The following is a 19,510-nucleotide window of genomic DNA, read 5'->3' as shown; positions in this document are numbered from 1 at the left end:
CTTACTCCCATTATTTATTCGTTATTTCTAATAAAAATATATTATCTTGTTTTATAACGTGAAGACTAATGAGACGGTTTATAGCAAATAACATAATACTAATCACTATAAACATAAACAAAGTAGCTTAAACAATTGAGTAAAAACACGTCTTATATTTCATATATGAAATACATTTTATCATATATTATTACGCAAAAAAGAATATAGCTTAACAAAAATTATATTTAAACTTCGTCGCAGAAAATGTGACTACAATACAATCTTATAAAACATAATCTGATAGAACCAATAACTATTTCTTATAAACTAATGTTTCTCTTCTTTACATATAAAGTAGTGTAGTAAAAATCCAACAATAAATGATTTCATTGAATTATTTACGAAATTCTTCATCTTTAATTGATAATAAATATTTGATTTTATTTAACATGAGGCAAAACACTTAATGAAATATACAAAAATCATTTCGAAGCATTTCCAACTCTTGAGACGAAAAATAAACCAAACTTGCTTGTCACGTAAGCCAATAAGTTGGTGTGTTGAATCTTTTATTATTTCTCAACAATATATCACGAAGGTCGAATAAAATAAATGAATAATACTACTTTTTTTTGTATAAAAACGACCTACATATGTGTCATAAATTCTAAAACGTATTAGGGAAATGTTACGAAACAACAACAAAGAATGATCGTAAACGTCTATCATCGTAACTCAAGAGTGATCACTAAATCTGAAGTGATGAAGCGAATACGTTAACATTCACACCCACTAACTCACAATTCGGACCTTAAATTAAAATAAATACAATATTATAGCATTATATAAATGAAACTCTTGGTACAAATATTGCTTCAGAAGTTAAATGGCCCAGAGGACGGAACATGTGAATCTTAACCTAAGATAGCAGGTTTTATTCCCGTCATCAAGCACCACTAAGTTTTCATGTGCTTAATTTGTGTTCATAATCTACCTCGTTCTAGATAGATAAGGAAAACATAGTAAAGAAACCTGCTTTGTCTAATGATATTGAACCTAAGCCACTAGGTCTCACAGGATGAAATTTGCCACAAAAATTCTTTATGGAAGGAATTAATTTTTCAAAATTAATCTCTTAAGACACGTACATAGTTGTTTTTTTTCATCAATTGTTAATAATGCACAATAATTTATACAAAATGACTAATAGACTAGTAATACAAAAGGCTACATAATAAATAAATTAGCTTAATGGTAACCTAATACGTGTAGTAACATAATTACTTAAAACATACCTATATAAAATTTAATCTAATATTTATATCTTTTGACTAATTACTTATGCCCTAATTAATGTTGTCACAGCAAACTCCAACTCCAGCCGCAGTCACTAATAATCGTGTGCAAAATCGTAAAATTTGACTGACGTAATTTGGGGTTTATGAGTGAACGAAACAGGTCACTGGGATAGCTGTAAAGTGTTTCCAACTATAAAGCTATTACAGTTACTAACATTTAACAGTTTATAAGTGACTTAATTATCAGTTAAATAAAATCAACTGTTAAAAAACGGTCCGTAAGTCTCCCACTACTGGACTATGGCCTCCTCTCGTTTTCAGAAGCAGGTTTTTAGAGCTTATTGGAGATAAAACTTCATCCGAAATGGTACGGTTTCTTCAAAACGAAAATTCTGCCCTGTCTTTCTCTCTCTCTCTCTATTTCAGTGGCTCTTACCCAGATTTGAGCCGCAATCTTCGACCAAACGTTGTTACATGTTCTCGCCACTAGGCTATCTCGAATAACATTAGGAAACGAAAATCCTACGATGACGCAAATGCTTCTTCTGTGAAAAAGAAAAAAATATCTAAGAAGCTTAACAGTGTTCCAATTCTGGTTGACGAGCGCTCATATCGTAAAGATATTTCAGTAAATGCGGGATTCTATTCAATGTACTTTTGTGGTAACAGAGCAAAAATAAAATACACCATGAAAAGGATTGATACAGGTCAAGAATGAACGAGGGGGATTTAGAATAAAAAGAAATCCAAAATGTGCCGTGACTCCGACCAGAAAAACCTTCTCTATTTTTTTGGTAAAAATATTTCTTTATTTATTATGATCTGTATTATATTCAACAATAATTTCATAACGTTAAATGTAACCATTGAAATGGTAAAGGGAATTGTTCCGAAAGAGGATATAATGGTATATTCGTTTTTTATTTTTCGTGCATTATGCTCTGCTTAATGTTCTATAAGCTGTTTCATATCGAGAACGAAAATAGGTCTATAATAACAAACGAAGGAGCTGGTGGTGAAATTGTTGAATGTATTTAAATAAAAATTTAAATGAGCCTTTTAAAACATACTTTGCCAAGATTTTTGTTTGCTACCGAATTCTTCAACTTTTAATAACCTTAAATTAAAAAAAAGATTAATAACCTTAAATTAAAACTGTAATAATAATTAGCAGTTTTAAGTCCTGAAAGTAACCCTGAGACGAATCCTCCATTAATTGCCCTCCGAATTAATATATAAAAGAATTTTAAGGTAACAAAAAAAACGCTTTAATCATTTAATATAAAAACGTAATCACATTATGAAATTTTAGTGGGAATCCACTCACTTCATTTATTCCATTATTATTTTTAACCATTACAACAATCTGATATATGTATGGTATATAATGTTCGAATAAATTATTGACTTAATTCTTCGAGTGCTTCTTACTATTTATATGCATTTTTTGTTCTATTAAATTAAGAATGATTTTTAATCAAAATCTACTACAACCATGCATGAAATTCTATACGCTTTCCATTCTCCTATATTCTCCATCGTTTTCACAATATCCCATATCAAACATGCAGGAGGTATCCGACAAGCAATAGACTGACAGTGATCGTCAATCGCGGTTCGGGTGAATATATTTCAAAATCACAGCCGGATATCGAAGAACGTGATCGCCGAACCAAACCGAACCAACAGCTATATTCCAATAATGGTCTGACCGTTGAATTCAATGCAGTAGAGCGCAAACATATTGCTAGAAGTTTCGGTCTCATCATCAATCTTAATCATTACTTGTACCCATAAGAGTTGATTAAATGATATCGTAATGACTCACATGACCCAGTACCCTATCGAGTCGTTTTCATTTAATTTTAACTTATCGTCAGTGTTACAAATTCTGTGAACCGCATTATATCCGTAGTTTATCACGACAGTTAACGCACGGTTTTAACATGTTGCGCACATCTTGTTGGTATTTATTTATGTTCGAACATTGTTTATATCTAACCTAACACTCTGTCGCAATTGCTTCAGACATATCCTAAATTCATAACGAGATGACCTTCATTTCAGTATTGTACACGTCATTCTTAAGGAAATTTATTACTTTTCTTTTATTAAAGAATATACGTTGTCGTTATTTGTTAATTACTTGATAATAGTATTGCATGAAATAGTTATGTAAAGTATTATACTAAATAATTAAAACGAAAAATTTAAAAGCGTTTTGATAAAAAAATAAAAAACTATGCTCTCACTAACACTTATGAGTCATCTTTTTACGAAATAAATTTAAGATCAGCTCGTACTGTAAATTATAATGAGAAAAACTGAAAAAGACAAAGTAATTCTTTTAATTAACGTACATATAATAAACAATTAAATATATGTCTTGTATGAAAGCCATCGAATAACCAACTCGCCGATAATTTTTACATTTTAACGAAACAAAGATATGATCTTCCTTTTTAATCATTTCTATCAATATGAATACTAGACCATGCACCCGTAAGTCACATTTGGGGGATTTTTTTTATATTAAAACGTATCATTTATTATTGGCATAAGATTCGCTTTCTTGCCCGTTCTTGTCGGTAGAATCCATATTGCAAATCGGTAGCGCTTAGTGATTCAAAAGAAATTGTAAACGTTTATATCAATGAATATATTTGAATTTTATTACATTGACGAGCCGGTTGGCGTAGTTGGTAGATACTTGCCTTTCACGCCGAAGATTGTGGGTTCGATTCCCACCCAGGACAGACATTTGTGTGCATGAACATGTCTGTTTGTCCTGAATCTGGGTGTAATTATCTATATAAGTATGTATTTGCAAATGAAAAGTAGTATATGTAGTATATCAGTTGTCTGGTTTTCATAGTACAAGCTCTGCTTATTTTGGAATCAGATGGCCGTGTCTGAATAATGTACCAGAATATTATTATTTAATTTAAGCTTTTAACATAACTCTTTTATATTACAAAATCATAAAATTAAAGAAAAAATGTCGTAATATAAACATAAAGTCAATTAATATTGAGATTTGTGACACTAGTTTTAATATTTACACATATTTGTACCATAAGATACAGAAAACTTATGAGATAAAGTTATTTTTGCGGTACATTTCAATCTTTAAAAAGATACATCTTTTGGAATATTTTTATACATATAATACGTTAAGAGGGTACGCGGTAGCTTAAAGTTACTATAAGTTTCGTCAAAGTTTTAAGGCTTATGTTGTAACTTCGCAGACTTTTAAGTGGTTCCATAATATATACTATTACATATCTGGATAACTCGTCTAGTACATAACACAGTATGGTTTTAATAATTAAAGTATATTTTGTTTTCAAAAGCATATTGATATTTAAAATATCTTCTTCGACCTTCGAGAAGGAATTTTAAAATGTTAAGTCAAAAGATTGACTCTTGATTGACCTGCTATTTCCAAAACGTTTTCCACTAACGTAGTTTCGGTTCACAAGTAATAATTGACAATATAATATTGTGATATTAAAGAATATTTGTAATAAAACCAAGTAGTTGTACTCTTTTCTTATCTACACTTAAAAACAAATCACTATTACATTATACAATTACTTCAGCTAATATACGCATCACTTCACTTCGGATGTATTTCGAAATATCTCTCCAAAATATAAGAGTCTCAACCCCAAGATATTTATGATCTATAAAAACGTCCATTCGACAGCGTTTATTGCCGAAAGGGTATCGCCCGAGCCACCTTACAAGCAGTTTGTTCGAATTAATAGTACAATATCAGTAAATTTTGTCAGAACAGCCCAAACAAATTTTGCGCGGTATGGAAAAACGAAATAAAAAAATACCTGTATATTAGATTTCTCATTGTCACGTTTCGGCGATAAAATCATTATAAAGATTTGTGTTACAATTTATATCGGTATCAATAATTTCCTTTTGTACAGAAATTTAAAATAGTTAACGACAACGTATCTCTCTGATATAGGAATATAAAATATCACAAGCTTCCTGCGTCGGCCGGTCTGTTAAAAAGATCGACACGCTAAACAAACATTTGTCTCATCGGAATGGAGATAAGGAAGTTAAATTGTTCCGACACGGTTCTCGGCATTCGTTCTCCTTATATTTAAAATAGTTAACGTATTAATACATAATTATAAAAATAATAATAACTACATAACCAGAATAGATTATTCTAGTGCTGTAAAAATACTAGTATTGTACAATTAATGTGTATGTTGTATGATGACGTCATATAGTGGAATTGGGAAAAAAATTATGCATAATTATAAAAAATAAATAATACTATCTACGCCGGAATTGGGCAATAATTTTATCAGCGTTTAAATTTAAATCCTTCCATATTTTATAATAATGCATTTTCCCTGCTCCGGACGTTAGGAGGTACAATGGACTCCGTAATTAAGACTCAGTCTTAATACTCTTAATTGAATATCTTCATCATAAACACTATGGTACTCTTGCTTTTATCAACTTGAAAGTTGTTAATCGAAAACGTTTATTCGTTTATAAACTATTTAATTATAACTTTATTTATAATTACAATTATTTAAAAATAAAGCCGAGATGGCCCTGTGGTAAGAACGCATGAATCTTAACCGATGATCGTGGGTTCAAACCCGGGCAAGCACCACTGAATTTTCATGTGCTTAATTTGTGATTATAACTCATCTCGTGTTTTACGGTGAAGGAAAACATCGTGAGGAAACCTGCATGTGTCTAATTTCACTGAAATTCTGCCACATGTGAATTCTACCAATCCGCATTGGAGCAGCGTGATGGAATAAGCTCCAAACCTTCTCCTCAAAAAGAGGAGAGGAGGCCTTTAGCCCAGCAGTGGGACATTCACAGGCTGTTATGGTTACGGTACGGTTACGGTTATTTAAAATATAAACGACAAATATGTATATATGAGACAATTATCGAATTATTTTCATTTATTCTTTCACATTGTTTTATAATTACGTTTGATCACATTTTTTAAGGCTGAAACGACCGTGAAATACCAGGAAGAAAGCGACGTTGGCTATAATAATTATAATATTTAAAGGATACACACATCAAAAACTTAAGCAAGTTTTTAATAGTTCACTAGTGAGATACGAACAGATAGTGATTAATTTGTAAATAAGAAAATATTATACTTAGCTTTGTTTTTAAATTCCATTACCAACATATAATTTCAACTCGACAGTGACAACACGAAGTACCTCGTTAACTGTGAGATTGTGACAAAAGCAAAAATGTTGACCTAAAAGTCTAGAAACAAGACCTACTGAAAACTTCACACTTAAAATGAATTTTAAAATGTTATTATCAATCAAAGTTGTCCATAAAGGTTCTATGCTAGTGGAAATGTTTGATGAAATTTCAAAACTCTATATTAAAATTTCTAACGTCCCCGATTATATCAATTATCGGGGCGTAGATTATTCCTGCCTTTAGTAATACGCTTCCAGCGTAAATATTGTTTTTGCAATATAGTTTTTACAGTCCAGATATTAAAGATCAAAATAGTTCTATAAATATCGAGCACATACCTGAGTACAGCAAGGCGTAAAATTAAACACGTGATAAAATCGAGCATACGGAAGATATTGGACGTTCCAATTTCCTGCATTGAAATTCTTTCCTCTATTTGCGTGATGTTAGTAAAAATACACTAACAAACGGAAGAGCATATTAACTGGGACACTGCATGTAGGTCACTAAATCATGCAGCTTAAATTATATATGAATCTCAATATTAAGCTGTCGATAAGTTATGTGTGAAGTAAGGTCTTAATTCACAGCTGTGCACAGCTACATGCTCTGCATTTGAACTTCTATACTCAAGTAGTAGAATATATTTCGGAAAATCTGCAATAAGCATGCACGCTAACTAAAATTATTAATACGAGTTAGTCCGTTTGTTATTTTACCGCATTAACTGCTCAACCGATTATCATGAAATTTTGCATTTATAATTTTGTCAGAGGGGTAAAGAGAGGGACTTGGGTTCCTACCACCTCAATAAGCTGGCGAAGCTACGATCGGACATAAGCCCTATACAAAAGGTGTGTTTTTGACTTTGAAATACCATTGGTGAGCAATATGCTCACGCCACGAGCTCTAAATATTCTTCACTTAAATAAAGGAGGGTTTAACGCAGCACTGGGATATTTACAGGTTGTTACTTTACTTTTTGTATTAAATGTTAATCTTGATAGATGCTTTATAACTTTGCTCAGTGTCTACTTAACTTAAAGTAGTATATTTTATTATACTTATAAGAGCGTTCTTCTGAATAACGAGAGTTTAGAAAGATGTACCATTTTATTGTACGATAAACGCTACTGTAGTTTCTTAAATTATGATCAAAGTCAGATGAACTAATCTAGCTAATTATGAACGCTCATTGGTCACCTATTACGTCAGCAACAGCGACCGACCAATGACCATTCAGCTTAAATTCAAATTAGTTAATCTAACTTTGATCACTGTTTCAGAAATTAAGGGTAAACGTTTTAGTTAATATTTATTCTCAACACAATATGTAACGTTTATCTAACGTGAAAAAGATTCTGCGAATTGTTACACAAGACTTTAAGCCTTAACTGGAATTGTTGATATGTTTTGTTTCCATGTATTGCTTACTCGATGTTAAGCTGTATATCGAGGTATTTTCAGAAAAATCTCATGTTTATCACTAATATACAAGATAGAAATTGAAGTTGATATATTAACGTTAATATTGTTACATTTAAAGTAAAATAACAGTTTTTATGTGTTTTTATAAATGGTATTGTAAATAAATACGATTTTCCTTAAAGGTCAGAAAAGTTATTCAATTTAGTTAATCGTATGAATCGTAATAAAATTCTGTGTGACATTCATTAATCGTATTTTTTTAAAGACAGGAAGACTAAGCTAAATAGGTGTTAAAAACCATTCTCTCGGATTTAAAAGATCGACGAAAGAAAAAATGTAGCAAAATAAACAGACATTTTTGTAATTAGAATAAATGTCCACCAACTCTGAACTTTTGAACAGAACGTGGCTTTTTTTAAATAAGATTTTTGATAGTGGTATAAAGCTTACTGTCCCCAGTGATGTATCCTCTCTTTTGCTCAACTTCGATGTTTTCGATGCTTTTATTGAAATATGTCGTCATATTTCCATTGCTTATCCATTCTATACGTAAATAATGTAAACAGCAACTTTTATGTATATTCTTATTTACAAATTTTTGCGTGTAACAGTAAAATTATATTAGTTTGATTAACTACCTTTATCTATAAGATATTTTTCTTTATTATTAAACTTTCTTGTATATACTACAAAATATAGATTAGAAATTACATTAACGAATTATATATATTTTTTGAAATTTTCAGTTCCAATTTTATGATTGTAAGTTAAAGTTAGTCGAAGATAGTTCATAATTTTAGTCTGTGAACGTGACTGGAAGGAATGAGATACCCAAAACGGTGCCACTTGACGTCTCAAGCATTCAAAGGGTCACACGGGATATGAACTATTGACCAAATGTACGATTAAAGTCGTAAATTTCACCCTCAAATCCTTTGATAATAATATTGTGATATATATTTACCACCTGAAAATGGAGTCAGCTTTTACGACACAGCATAAAGGCCTTTAATCACTTGAAATCTCGGCTAAAATTCGTTGAATAGTTTTGTGCTATTAATATATATTGCTGAAACTACCTAACGCCCCGTAGATTGCTCGTATAATGAAGCTGAGCTTAGTGAATGTCTTACTAAGAGGATATTAAGTCTATTATAATTACCAAGTATCGTCGCTGTAACTTGAAACCGGAGTAATTACCAACTATCCTCGACGACTTTGTAAAGTTCTAGACTACCTCAGACTTTTTGTTTTTTTTTTCTGTTGTCAAAGTTTCTTTTAACTTTTTTTTATGTAAAAGGACAAAAGATTGATGACGGTTAGTTCTAGCAAGTTTCTTACAAACTTCTTGAAAAAGAAAACAATTTTATTGTCAGGGCGATATATTATTTGATAAACTTTACAATAATAATAATATTTATATTAAAAGACAATGATATTTAGAGATCTAAATATCAGTGTTTTATTATTAATAAAGATTTATTAGATAATTAAGCATTTTTACATGTTGATGAAAAATCTGTAAAAATTGTTTATACAATTATTTTAATTTAATATTTAAATCTGCCTAATCAATTATATTTCCAAGCGAGGTCAGACAAAGCGCGGCAAGGCACACTAAATAGATAACCTATTCATTTCAATGAAAAAAAAACTATCAAAATCGATTCACAATCGGCATAGATACCGAGTTACATATACAATAACAAACAAGCGTAATTGATAACCTCCTTCTTTCGATTTGTATTTTAATTCGTGAGTCGGATAGAAATACATTAAAATACATGAAACGGAAATTCCCGAACAATAGTACAAAGGAAGTCAATGTTGAATGTCGCCATGTAGTGTATTCATCGCAATATGTTATGCCAAGAAAAACGCATGAATCTTAACCGATGATCGTGGGTTCAAACCCAAACAGACACTAGTGAATTTTCATGTGCTTAATTTATGTTTATATTTAATTTGTCTCTACGTCGTAGGAAAATATCGTGAAGAAACCTGCACGTGTTTAATTTCACTGAAATTCTGCCACATTTGTATCCACCCGGACTGGGGCACCGTGTTAAATTAACAATCACCATACATTCTCAAAGAAAGAGGAGCCCACCGTAACCGTAACAGCCTGTGAATGTCCCACTGCTGGGCTAAAGGCCTCCTCTCCTCTTTTTGATGAGAAGGTTTGGAGCTTATTCCACCACGCTGCTCCAATGCGGGTTGGTAGAATTCACATGTGGCAGAATTTCAGTGAAATTAGACACATGCAGGTTTCCTCACGATGTTTTCCTTCACCGTAAAGCACGAGATGAATTATAATCACAAATTAAGCACATGAAAATTCAGTGGTGCTTGCCCGGGTTTGAACCCACGATCATCGGTTAAGATTCACGCGTTCTTACCACTGGGCCATCTCGGCTTTTTCGGAGGAGCCCAGCAATGGGATATTTACAGACTGTTACTTTACCTTTTTTAATATATTAAGCAATACTATTTTACTCGTTGATTTTCATAAAGGATTTATAAATTTAATTGTATACGATATATTTTCAATTTAATTTATCTTATATAACGGCGAATCAAATGTGCTTGTGGTATTTATATGCATTATTTGAAAAAAGTATACTTTTGACTATTTTTTTAATTATCTTGAAGCTAAATTTTTAATTTATTCACCCTTCAAACCGCACAACGGAAAAGCAAAAGATATTGCTATCATCATGTAATAGGTAGAGGAGGTCAATATAACAGACTTCACGTATGTTTATATGTATGTAAGATTAATTTGGCTCCATGACTTTTTTATGTGATTCGGTCAAGCTAATTCATGAAAACGAATGCATGATAAATTCCAGCAGTTCCATAACGGACACTTTTAATTAAAATTCTTTGCTGCGGTGCAATGAATGGATGTATTTAATTGCGTAATTCTTTTTAATTCTTATCGCGGTGGCACACTCATTCGCGGCTTTTTGTTTATTTGTTTATACTGCATTTAAAATGCAGCAGTTAATGCTATCATTCTTTATAGCCCTATCATTTCAACTATTCTCCATAAAATATTAATTATTTAATTTTTTATTTTAAGTATAACTCAATTTTAATATGTCTGGCCACCTATGGCTGAAACACGTGAATATTAATCGATGATTGCGGGTACAAGCACCACAATTTATGTTTATAATTCATCCCGTGCACCACCGAGCACTGAAATATCGTAGAGGCATGAGTCGTATGAAGTTCTGCTACATGTGAAGCCAGCCATTAACCCACATTGGAGAAGCGTTTTTCATCCAAGCTTCTCAAATAATCCCCAAATCTAACCTCTACTTTTTACAATTTAACGCAGAATATACATTAATTACATTCATAAATGAGTAATCATAAGGTTGTCGTTACAAATTTTCAGCCGATATGAGTTTATTCGATGCGGATGAATTTTTAGGAGCAAATAAACTGTACCTATTTGTAATTTATAATTATAATTTTGTCATTCGATATTACAATTGTATTTCGAATGGAAGCATTATTATATAAATCTATTGATATTATAAGAATAACATGGATATTATCTATTAATAACAAAACTACTCAAATGTGTATATAAAATTATATTTAATATTGGATGCATATATTGTAAGAAAAACAAAACAAGTTCAATTTCAAAGTTGAACGTAATTAATGAAACAGAGCTCCTTTAAAAACCACATACACAATGTACATATAATAGTGTTACACTATTTATACTTTGAACATGATATTAAAAATATATACTCTGGAGTCAAAGACAATAGACAAATTACACTCGATTAGACTGTAGACAAGTTATGATGTAAAATGTCCTTTGACGGTCAAGTCGACCTCATCAGCATCCTACACCTCGCTAACGGATATTTCGCAAATGATACTAATAAGAATCGAGGTCGTTACACACAAAACGATTATTCATACACTATTATATTTTAAAGTGTTTGTTTGTTAAAATAATGTCCTTTATTTTGTACTATACAATTAATGAAAGTAATTTTTTTTAATTGTTGTTTTTTATTATTTATATTGTATTTGGTAGGTGGACTGGTGAGTGGACCGCCTGATTTTAAGTGGTTACCTCCACCTATTATAGACATTAGCGCAGTAAGAAATACTAACTATTCCTTACGTCGCCAATGTGCCACCAACGTTGGAAATTAATATGTTATGTATGGGCCTTGTACCTGTTACACTAGCTAGATTATGGACAAATTGGGTACCACCATACAAACCAACTAAGTAATCCTTTAAGAAAGTCATCTGCACTCTACGACGTCTAATGCAAACTATTGCATATGAATACCACGTCTCTATCAGTTCTTAATCCTGAGTCTTAGATTGTGATGCTCATGATAATCATGCAGGCACATTAGAATAACATAAAAACAAATTAAAAATAAAACACTTCAAAGACACGCACCGAACAACACATCTGTGGATATAGAAATATAATAAATATAAAATACAACCACAACTCACAAGAGATTTATTAAGATTACATCTAAGATGACTTATTCAGAGTATTATCGATCCGTGAGTAGTTAGTACTTCTTACACTGCTATTGCTTATGTACATGACTGAACATTTGCCATCAGGTGCCCCACATATTCGTCTACCATACAAAACTTACTCTAAGAAAACTTAAATTAAAACAGTTATTCATACTATATAATAAAATAAGCAATTTTGTCACCAACCCAGTCATCATCAATCACACAAATTTAACGTTTTAGATAAACACTAATGGACCATCCGGTACAATATGTACCTTCTTTCAAAGCTACTGGAATCTTAACCCTAGGTAATTTCATTACATTAAATTTGTTAACAACAATAAAATTTAAATTACATGAAACCTTTTAACATAAATATAGTATTTATAACGTTATTTTGTTACACAATAAGGCAATGTGTTTCCTCAGGGTATGTTAATTTAGTCTTCCAAATTCCAAATGAACATCTAAATAGTATGTAAGCAACAAGTTTTTAATCAGGTTGAACAAACAATGAGTAAAGTAACGATGTTTGTTTGTTTACAAGCCCTTTCTAAATTGATGGTTACGCGCTAATTATATCACCATTTACGCCTACAGGAATGACGAACTCATGACGTCATGATTTGCATATTTACTTGTTTTATAGCAGAATACACAAATTCATTAACGTTACGTGTGGTACGCAATTTTGTCTTTGTTATTTATTAAATTACTCTGGTTAAAAGATGATAAAAGTCAATGTGAAAGGGTTTTTTATTCTATTCTAAATTATGTAACAATTCAGAGTCGCACAGCTTATTTGCATCGAGGCATCGGCATTTAGCATATATATTAATATTCATGTCGTACTTTCTGTTACATAATATAATATTTCGGGTAGATCCCAAATAAAGGTTTCAATGTAGCTCAGACGTCTACGCTGCTATAGCTATTAAAATTGTTCGTGCCATGCTATAACTAACATAAAAAAATATTTATAAAACAATTCAACTATATATAAATACATTTGAGAATGTTTTACGTTTTTTTGAAAATACTATCCGAGGTTCAAATAGAATAGAATAAACTGAACAAAGTTGTTTTAAACGTAAAAACCAAATAATTCATTGCATTGCCTTAAACCTCAAAGGTTTAAGGCAATGCTTTTGATAAAGTTAACCTGAACTTCTAAATCTAATTCTCGATGTTGCACGACACCGTTATGAGTTTAACAACGTACATATGTTATATTAATATTATGATTAGCTTAAAAGGCTACAGATTCTAAAGTGATGGGTAAAACCCAGACTAATGAAACGAAATTGAATTATTTATTAAAAAATCTCCGTAGCAGTAGCAACAGCTTAGTAGTTTGTATCATACCTTCCGTGCCTCAAAAAGCATGTAAAGGCAAAAAGGACCAACGGATCCTGCCCCTGAACTGACTCTCTCGCTCTTCGGTAACCCCAGATTGCAGTCATCACATTTATGCTGTTGCTGATTTTTTATGTCATTTTGAAGACCTACGTATCTCTCATATAAAGTTTTTATATATCTGATTATATTAGAGTAGGTACAAAAAATATATAAATTTATAGGATAGCTAGGGACAAAATTATAATATTATAAATCAATCGGTCTCAAACCATTCAGATTAATTTAAAAAAAAAGTATATTGTAAAAAATAATTAAGTCTACCGTTTCAAATCTAAGGTTTTTTTTTCTGAAGCAACAGTTGATTTTTTTCAATCAAGACACAACACAAGACGCTACATTACTATTTATAACTTCATTTCCAAAATTAGATAAATAAATAGTTAACCTTTGAAAGTATTCAATGTATTATTTGTTGTAATTTTATCATACGATTGTCCTGATTTATAGTAATAAATCGTTTCCAAGAGTAGAAACACAATTTCGATCTATCAAAACTACTCAATGCAGTTAATGAAACTTGTTTAACTATAGCTCATGTCTATCATCAGTATGTATTATAATTAAAGGTAAGTGAAATATTGATGCCCAAATTTAATAAAATTACGACGACGATTCGATATCAAATAAATAGTGCTAAAGCAAATATTTAATGAGACGGATACGTGTCCTGTATGAAAAAAAAACTTAGAAAATTAGATGCTATTTATGAGTACATTTTACTTTTATTTTACTTTGCGAGGGTCAAATCATGCAGCTGAATTTTAAACCAATTTCACTCAACTGACTCAGAAATGTTTGCACACTTAATCATGTTCATAATGACAAAACAGTCTAATATACTAAATGTGGATGCTACATAGATTAAATAGAAACTTATATAAAATGGCATATTTTAAATAATGTTTTTTATGCAATCACCTATTTCAATCGAAAGAGAAGTAAACAAACCCTAGATTTATTACATTACATAGTACAAATTCCACACGATTTGCTAATAGCGATGTTGTATTTTGCTCTACAAGCAATTGATTGATTAATTATATTAATTCACAAAAATCAAAATGCCATTTTTTCACGAATCCATAATGAATATGATAGATTTTATTTAACACGTCACTTCAATATTAAAGGTATTTATTTGTGTTTACTCGTCCTGTGAATTGAAACTGGAAACTATACGTGTATACTTGTGCCATATATATTACACAAGGCTACTAAATATATTATAGCATAGTAACACCCTGTGAATATCCCACTGCTGGGCTAAAGCCTTCCTTTTTGAGGAGGAGGTATGGAGCTTATTCCACCACGCTGCTTCAATACTGGTTGGTGGAATACACATGTGGTAGAATTTCAGTGAAATTAGACACATGCAGGTTTCCTCACGATATTTTCCTTCACCTTAAAGCACGAGATGAATTATAATCACAAATTAAGCGCATGAAAACTCAGTGGTGCCTGACCGGGTTTGAACCCACGATCATCGGTTAAGATTCACGCGTGCTTACCACTGCGCCATCTCGGCTATAAATCATTGACTACATTGGGTAAGCGAGAAATAACAGGCTATAAATGTCTCACTGATAGTCAAAGGTGTTGCAGAGCTTTATTGCTACTCCACTGTACATGGGCAAATATGTATATCTCAAAATACTTTTAAATAATTAACAAGCGTATTCTGCATTGAGTTTCAAGTTTGTTCTTACATAATATCATATTAAAATTTAGAATTATTTATAAGTTACCAGCTATGCATCGCTTTATAAACTTATAAAAAAATACTTTCCGACACACGGGAGTGTACACATTTTCAGTTTCTAGACTCCGGACTGCGATTGACAGTCTTTGACAGAAAAACCCAATAACTTTTTTGGCCCGACCTGAACCCAATATCTCGGAATCTGCCTTACATCTACATCTAGCCACTAGACCAACGAGGCAGTCAATATAATGTATTATATAATATAAGAATTACCTAAATTATGATGAAAACTACATCGAAATATATAGTTAACATATTCAGTAAGCTAATAAAACAGACTAAAGCATATTTGTAATATACTACTTAAAAATAATACGAAAAAAATTGTAACATAAATTTTAAACGATTACAACGTTTGAACAAATTGTATCTACTTCCAAGCCTTTACTTTGTGACCACGTACGGAAATGTTCGTCAGTGTTTGACTACTCAAATACACTAAAACAAGCCCTGTTACAAGTTAAAATTTATCTCAAAAAACGTTTAAAGCAAATTGACTCGCATGTTAAAGCACTTTAAATTCAATTTGGAATGTCATCTTATTTGCATGGAATATATTACCGCTGCGGATAGCAGCACGAAAGCTGGGAATGAATTTATCACGTTGATGGTGAAGTAAAACAAGCTCTAAAGTTATGAGAAGTTAAAACCCGACTACGATAAAAATATTCATTTATTTCCAGAAATGTAGGAAACTACATACATTGTAAAGTATAAGGACAAGTTTATGTAAACGAATATACATCGCTTGTTGTTTAAAAACATGTTTTGCAATTACCGGGTTGAGGAGCACAATTATCTTCCAAGAAAGTCTGAAGGATGCCTTACTTACAAATAATTTAAATAAAGATATCTCTCATACATCACTATCTGTATATAAGAATTTTGACCTCTTAATTTAGTGATAATTTTGACACATACTCGTACTTATTAATTTACAGTCTTAGATTTGGACCACTTTTGTCGTCGAAAGGGAATCAATTATGTAGATTGACTAAAAATAAAAATTATATTATAACGCGGAAACCTCGAACATTATATGAGATTATTGTGTGTGTGTGTTTTTTGTCAATGTTCTCCTTCAAAGTTCAATGAGCAATTCTATAAGTGTATTGTGTGTTCTCGCGTATTTGTTTCTCTTTGTCCAACAAATGGAAATATTTAACAGATAGATAACAATGTGTTGGTTTCAAGTTCTAGTCCAATAAAACGTATTGGGTTTTACTGGTAACGAATTCCAGTAGCAGTCCCGACTAATTAAATTCTCGGTTTTATAGTCCCTAGTAAGTAGTCCTAAGCCCGATATTTTCAGTCATGGTCTTCCTTGACTTCCTAACTATGTATAGGAATATCTCCTGCGCAGATGACTAGAAAGAGAGTCGCCGCGTAGTAGTCTGCCAGGATATTATTTTTATAGATTCGATTTGCATGGATTTAGATGGCATCGACTCCAAAAAAATTACATATGCATACGACAACGCCTTGCTTTAATCTATTTCCTAGATTTCGTTACATGCTGACTGAACATCAAGTGAAGCCTGAGGAGCATGATGAAACTAAGATTTCTTTTCCTGAAGTAAACTCCGTTCAGAAAAATATTTTAAAATTCGATCCTTACACGAGCTTTGAAAGTTTTTAACTAAGTCTATCATATTTGGAATTAGATCACCAAAATAGACTTGTAAATATTTTTGAAAATCGAACTCTTCGTATGTTCTTGTGTTTAAAATTGAAAACGCTTAAGCAAGGACATAATTTATGTTATTTTATTATTAGTGGCGTGGCTATGACGGTGCAAGGCGGTGCGGTAGCCCAGGCTCCCCTAGACCAGACCCCTAAGGTCCACTAGGCGCAACATACGAATTCGAATATATCTTTATACTAGCAATACCAAATTCTTTATATATTTGCACACCAACTTTCATCCTTTTTCCAACTTCTTTGAAAAATAAACCTCGATAATTTGGCGGTACCAATCACTGCAACACTGCATGGGGACCTTTATAATAATAATAATAAAATTAATGTCCTATAGATCGACTTCGACCAAGGCGGCCTCATCTCAAGACAGATTAGCCAAAGCCAACTACGCAGAACATATTATAGTGTGTGCATGCACAAGTGTGTGCGCAAACATAGATGCTCTCTCTCTTCTCTCACTCTCATAATCCGATGGGTCGGCAATCCGATACGACCGGAAAGAGTTCAGGCGCAGGACCAACGCCTTTACGTGCTTGCCGAGACACGGGAGTGTACACGCTTCGAACTTCCAGACTCCGGGCTGCTACTGAGAATTTTCTTACAGAAAAACTCAATAAATTTTTATTGGCCCGACCTGGGAATGAACCCAGAAACTTCGGGTCTGCGGCTTTACATTAAGCCACTAGACCAATGAGGCAGTCTATTTTATATAGATTACATTTATCTTATGGATTCAAATCTACAATTCATCGTCATTTCAATAGATCATTTAATTAATTTCAGTGATTATTATCGTAATTCCAAACGGACAAAATAAAAATATTAGCCCGAGTTTAAAATCTCAAACTTAATATATTATAATATATAATATTTATACTGTAATGAATAGAATAAATAAGGGCATATATAATTATAATAGCTATTATTTAAAACATTATTAAAGTCTTTGTATTATTATAAACATTTTTCTTAACAAATTTACAAAAAGCATAATTATAATTAATTAAAATTATAACAAACTCTAAATCAATTATATCTACAATTTGTTTATTGATGATCGTAAAAAATACGTTTAAAAAAATAATTAAATTTACTTAAACAAAAAATTACGTTATTTATAAAAAAAAATGAAAAAAAAACAAATGAGGAAGGTATATTATTGCAAAGAATAAAAAATAATATATACATTTAAAATAAAAAAATATCGGTTCGAAAATATAAAAAAAACTAAGGAACTGAGAAAAGAAAAAATTTCACTTTGGATACATGAAAACTATTGTAAAAGTAATTTCATATTTTCAGGCAACATGAACCTTAATAAAAAATTTTTCATATGGATAAATGTATTCAAAGGTAAAATTTTATTTGTATACGTGACGTAATATAGATATTTTTTATTATATAAATAAAAATTAATTAACTTCTTACCTTTGCAATTTTTCACTAGAATTCGTCGCAATTTTTTCACTTCACTCTTCACAGTCCATATTACATTATTTTAAGCGGTAAGCTAATTTAATAATTTTATATCTTGCAAATAAATTTATATGTACAATAAAGTTTCGCTATACTTTTACGGACACTTGCTCATACTCAATGAATAAACTTTGTCATTCATTTAAGAGACCACCACACAGCTGACAGCCGGCTTTTTCAAATGTCCATAGTTCTTTACAGGCTTCGCGCCTGCGTCTTTCCAACGAGCTCTATTCTATCTGTATTTCCCGCCAAATTGTTAATCGACACAGATAATAACAACTATTGCAAGATAGGTAAATGTATATATATTTTAAGCTTAGTTATAGGGTTTTAAATTAACAGAAAATGAAAACTTGAAATTAAAATGTTCATTAAAAATAACTTAACTCAAATAATAAAAATCTTACAAATAACACATCAGTATGGATTACTTACTCCATCTAGCGGTACAATGATACATCATTTAGGTACTACTGTACATTTATAAAGTTTTTAATAGTGTCAACAGATGACAATAACGTTACGTCAATTAACTTTGATTTCTAAACACCAATATTATCCTCATTCCTCAGTCATTAGGTAACTAATAATAATTCAACTTTCAACACAAAGCCTAAAACAGTTAAATTAGAATATTAACAGTTAACAGAATTGCTTAGGCATTTCAATTATAATTAATAAAATTGTTTTTAACAAT

The 19,510-nt window shown here is 31.2% G+C and overlaps 3 protein-coding genes across 5 annotated transcripts in view; 1 reads left to right on the top strand and 2 right to left on the bottom strand.

Moving 5' to 3' along the window:
- Window positions 1-19,033, bottom strand: part of LOC126769400 (connectin-like) — a 57,662-nt gene extending 38,629 nt beyond the window's left edge. Inside the window, exon 1 of the mRNA XM_050488159.1 lies at window positions 18,763-19,033. The gene's annotated coding sequence lies outside the window, so the exon portion shown is untranslated. The remainder of the gene's footprint in view (window positions 1-18,762) is intronic.
- LOC126769612 (uncharacterized) overlaps window positions 1-19,510 on the bottom strand; it is a 553,155-nt gene that overhangs the window by 299,927 nt on the left and 233,718 nt on the right. The window lies entirely within an intron of this gene.
- LOC126769644 (uncharacterized) overlaps window positions 1-19,510 on the top strand; it is a 180,403-nt gene that overhangs the window by 65,230 nt on the left and 95,663 nt on the right. The window lies entirely within an intron of this gene.

Source organism: Nymphalis io, chromosome 7 (genome assembly GCF_905147045.1).
Source record: "Nymphalis io chromosome 7, ilAglIoxx1.1, whole genome shotgun sequence".
NCBI classification, from domain to species: domain Eukaryota; kingdom Metazoa; phylum Arthropoda; class Insecta; order Lepidoptera; family Nymphalidae; genus Nymphalis; species Nymphalis io.
This window is presented reverse-complemented; position numbering and strand designations above follow the sequence as displayed.